Below are 4,629 nucleotides of genomic sequence, written 5' to 3'. Positions count from 1 at the left end.
CCCAGGTGGCCAGGCAAGAACTACCCGTGACTGGGTGGACTACAGAAGTGACCGGCTGCATGTTCAGAAGGGAAAGTGGGCAGGATTTGCTGATGTATGGATGTGGGAGAGACCAGACTGTAAATGAGGTCTTGGCCTGGACTGACCTGCTGAATTCTCACTTAATGTCAAATTCTCAGCTCAAAGGCTGCTCCTAAGGGAGGCCATCCCCGGCACCTCCGAAAGAAGAGCAGTGTCGCCAGACCTATAGGCTCCATTTTTTGCCGGCACTGAGTATTGTGAACCACTTGGGTATTTGTTTGGATGAGGCAATAAAACCCACTGGGTGGCTAGGCATGGTGGCGCATGTCTGTAATCCCAGTACACTAGGAGGCTGAGGCAGGAGGATCACAATTTCAAGTCTAGACTCGGTAATTTAGTGAGACCCTGTCTTGAAAAATAAATAGGCTGGAGGTGTAGCCTAGTACAAAGGTCCTGGTCAATCCCCATTACTGCAGACAAAAACAAAAAACCCTGCTGGGAGCCAGAGACACTATTCTGCTCTCACTTATTTTACGCCCCCATAATGGAATGTTTATACTCAACCTGTGGCTAACAATCACACCCAAGAAGTTAGCTCCCTTTGGCCCACAAGGAAACTGAGGCTCAAGAAGTTTCTATCATCTGCTCAGTGTCACAGTGCTAGGAATGGACAAGCTGGGATTTGAACCTGAGTCCTGCCCTGTACTAAGTTTCTGCTGCCGCTTCAAATAGGACGAAAGAAGGGGCTGCATGCCTGGTGAAGAGGAGAAATCATTTAAAGGAGACAAATAGGAAAGGTTGGGACAAGTTCCTAAGTGTATGCTAGTTACATGTAAAAAATGTAGGCCTAAGTTTATAAATTTTTTGTTGACTTACACTAGAGCCATCACCCACTACTTCCCTTAAGCAGGAGACAAACTAGGAAGGAACAATTCAGGTTAGTGCAAAAACAAAAATGAGGAACTGTTTTTTACGTTAGTACAGTAATAAAATTAAAAATAAAATTCTCCCTAATCACCACCAGTTCTCCTGAAATTGTAAGCCTGATTTCAATGTCTTGGCTAATTTTCTTCATCCTATTTTTCAGCTCAAGATTATATACTTGAGTGATGATGGGATTAATGCTGGCCTCCTGCTCTAGACTGGAAGCTCCATGAGGGCAAGGTGTGTATGTGTTTTGCTCATGCAAGGTCACCAGGACAATCAGTGGATGTCCAGATTGTAACTGTTGCATAAAGGGACACTGTCCTTGTCATCCTTGACTTTTTAGGTAACACACAGTATATAATATTAGAAAACCAGTGAGGTGATATACAGTATGTGATATTATTGGGCTAAGTGATCTTCTTTGGGGAAAGATTCAGTAAAGGGGAAACAAGGAAAGTGAGGTTATGAAATAGTCATGCCTGTATTATTCAAGAAAGTAAACAAAAACCAGAGAAAGGAATTATTAAGTGATGATGCATCAGTAAATAAAACAGAATCCAGCCAGGCGTGGAGGCACACACCTGTAATCCCAGCCCTCTGGGAGCCTGAGAGAGAAAGACTGAAAGTTCAAGCCCAACCTCAGCAACTTAGCAACAACTGTTCCAGACCCTGTTGTCAAAGAAAAGGGGAGAAGGGTGCTAGAGAGGTAGCTCGTCGCAAAGGCTCTATGTTCTCCAATACTGTACCAAACAAACAAACAAACAAAGGAATAATATGCAGCCTTAAAAAAAAAACACTTAGCCGGGCGTGGTGGCGCATGCCTGTAATCCCAGCACTCGGGAAGCTGAGGCAGGAGGATCGTTGGGAGTTCAAGGCCAGCCTGGGCTACAAAGTGAGTTCAAGGCCAGCCTGAACTGCACAGTGAGACCCTGTCTCAAAATGACCAAAAAAAAAAAAAAAAAAATCACACTTATATGACTTCCATGCATGTAGCTAGAATATTAAAATAAAAACAAAAAAAGTATGCACTTCTCCAGTTTGGTTATGTGGGTGGGGTGGGTGGGTAGAAAAGACAATGACCTTTTTGCCTGGTGAGACTAGAACCTAGAACTGGTATTTGCAGATTCTGCACTCTGGGCCCCTCCCCAGAGTCCATTAGCAGCTGGAGCCTGTTCTGGGACCCCTGCCCTTCATCTTGTTACCAGTGGTTAGGACAAGATCAGCAACTGCTACTGACCAAGATTCTGGTACTTGTGCGTTTCCAGATTTCAGTAATGTCTCCTCTACTTCCCAGTCCCACCCACTATCCAACCAGGAAGCCCTATCCAACTAGGGAGCTCTATCCAACTAGGGAGCCCTATCCAACTAGAGAGCCCTATCCAACTAGGGAGCCCTATCAACAGCAACCTCATTTATTCTTCCACCCATTTGGTGAACACTTATTAAGGGCCAAAAATTCTTTTAAATGCTAGATAAAAGAAAAGAACTAAACAGATACAGTCCTTCTCTTCATCTTAGAGTCAGTTACTATAAATAAATTTGCCAGGCTGTTCACACCTCCATTCTGTCATCACACTGGCTTCCAGCTGTGTTTCAGGAGCAGAGCTAATTATTGTCGAGGTTACTCAGGATAGTGTTTTAATTCTCACAGTGCACACGACGCCTTTCAGGGTCGCCCCTGCTTACCTTCCAGCTGCAGCTCCGGGCACTTAAGATCCTGCACGCATGGACGGTTTCAGGCCGGCCGCCTTTCTTCAGCGCGGAATCTCCCTTCTTCCCCAAACGCTCTGCCACCCGCAGGCTCCATCCATCCAATACCCGCGAGCCCACGTGGCGGCACTGAGGGGCCCAGGGCCTTTACCCCTGCAGAAGCGCTTCCCGCCATCCCTCCGGCTGCTTGGAAGTACGGCATCCCGTACCGTGGAGCACGGCACCTGTCACCCAGTCCTGTAGCCCCGTATCGGACACAGACTGCGGTCCCGGTCAGCTCTCCACCCCAGCACCCCAGCATCGTCAGCTGGGTGAATGATCAAGAGTAAAAGCGTATTTCAAAACCGACAGCTTAGGGTCTCCCGGACGCCTGCACTTCCGGGTGGCCGTTGGGTGGCTCAGTGGGGCGTAAGGAAAGGAGAAGGGGCGCCTCCATAGGGACAGTTCTAGGAAGTGGGCTCGGTGGTCTGGAGGACCTGGAGGTACGCCACACAAAGTGAGGCTTTGGCGTCTGCGCACTAGCCGCTCTCCGCGAGGAAGCGGGACCTAGAGGAGCATGGGGCGGAGCGTGAGGACCACACTGGCCACTTAGCGCCCTCGATCCGCCGAGGGGCTGGGCTCGGCTTGACTGGGAGGTGGGGAAGAGGGAGTAACTGGTCAGATTTTCAAAGTGGTCCTTGATTTCAGGAAGAGGGGAACAGGAACCAAGAAAAATAAAGAAGTTTTTTTTTTTTTCTTTTCTTTTTTCTCCCCTTCCTCCCTCCCTTTATGTTTGCTGTAGGCAAAGATTAAGTGCAGCAACATGCTTGATTTTGTTTCTTCCAGCCTTCTCTGAATCTTCACTGTAGGCAGTGAAATGCCTTAAGCTTCCATTCAGTGCCCTCCACCCAAGCCATTCAGCTCAGAAGTTAAACCAACACACTGCAGCATGAAGGAGGGAATATTCCAATTCATATAGAGGTGTTTTTGTTTTGTTTTTTTTTTTGACGGCTACATGTTTGTAGTACGTGATTATTTTCTATATGTGGAGCTGGCACATGCAAGTGACACTTAATGGAGTTTATTCTTTTTCTTTTTGGTACCGGGAATCGAACTCAGGACCTTGTGCTTGCCAGGCAGGAGCTTGTACCGCTGAGCTATATTGCCGGCCCCTTTAATGGCGTTCAATTTCAACTCTGTTATAACAAGGTATTAGAGATAATAGGGCTGTTCTTTATCATTGCAATTAACATAATCTTATTTCCTTACAATTAAGTAAGCTTTTCTGCCTTATTCTTTTTCCATTTTGTTCGTTTTTGACCATGTGGGGTGTTCATTGTTATTTGTATACAGTACTGTATGACCTAACCTAACATGTCCCTAAGATGTTGTTCTGTGTAATCTTGGCTCTGCTTTTAGACTTCCTGTTTTTCTGTTTTTTTTCACTTCTTGGTTAACTTCCTGTTCTATTCATTTGGCTCTCCTATTTTTGGTCTGCCTTGTGACTTGGCGCCAGAAGAATGATTTAATGACAGATTATAAAAGCTAACCTGGTATGGTGGCACACACTTTTAATCCCAGAACTCTGGAAGGCTGAGGCAAGAGGACTGCAAATTTCAGGCCAGCCTGGGTGTTATGATTTGTGTCTAGATGTCTCCCCAAAACCTCATGCAGTCATGAGGTGGGCTTCTAGAGTTTGTGATTGATTCGTGGTCCAATGCTGGGATTATGGGTGTGAGTGCTACACCCACCCTGGGGCAGGCACGTAGCCTGCATACAATATAAGGGAGAGAAAGAGGCTTGCTTGCTGTGCTCCTCCCTTTTGGCTTTTGTTGTTTTTGCTATTTTCTGCCACCATGAAATGTTGCCCTCTGCCATGTGCTACTCTGCCTTGGAGCCATCTGAGTATTGACTGAAACCTCCACAAACTGTGAGCTAAATAAACTTTCTCTTTCTTAATTCTGGGCATCAGGTATTTTGTCCCAGCAACAA

The 4,629-nt window shown here is 46.3% G+C and overlaps 1 long non-coding RNA gene across 1 annotated transcript in view; it reads left to right on the top strand.

Moving 5' to 3' along the window:
• The window catches only part of LOC102022884, a 20,479-nt gene extending 16,229 nt beyond the window's left edge, over positions 1-4,250 (top strand). The window contains exons 2-4 of the long non-coding RNA XR_001236358.1: positions 1,109-1,185; positions 2,642-3,618; positions 3,757-4,250. This is a non-coding gene — a long non-coding RNA (uncharacterized LOC102022884). The remainder of the gene's footprint in view (positions 1-1,108; positions 1,186-2,641; positions 3,619-3,756) is intronic.
• Positions 4,251-4,629: the final 379 nt, after the last annotated feature.

The sequence above is a fragment of the Chinchilla lanigera genome, unplaced genomic scaffold (assembly GCF_000276665.1).
Source record: "Chinchilla lanigera isolate Chin_1 unplaced genomic scaffold, ChiLan1.0 scaffold00055, whole genome shotgun sequence".
Taxonomy (NCBI): Eukaryota; Metazoa; Chordata; class Mammalia; order Rodentia; family Chinchillidae; genus Chinchilla; species Chinchilla lanigera.
Note: the sequence above shows the minus strand (reverse complement) of the source record. Positions and strands in the feature narration are given on the sequence as shown.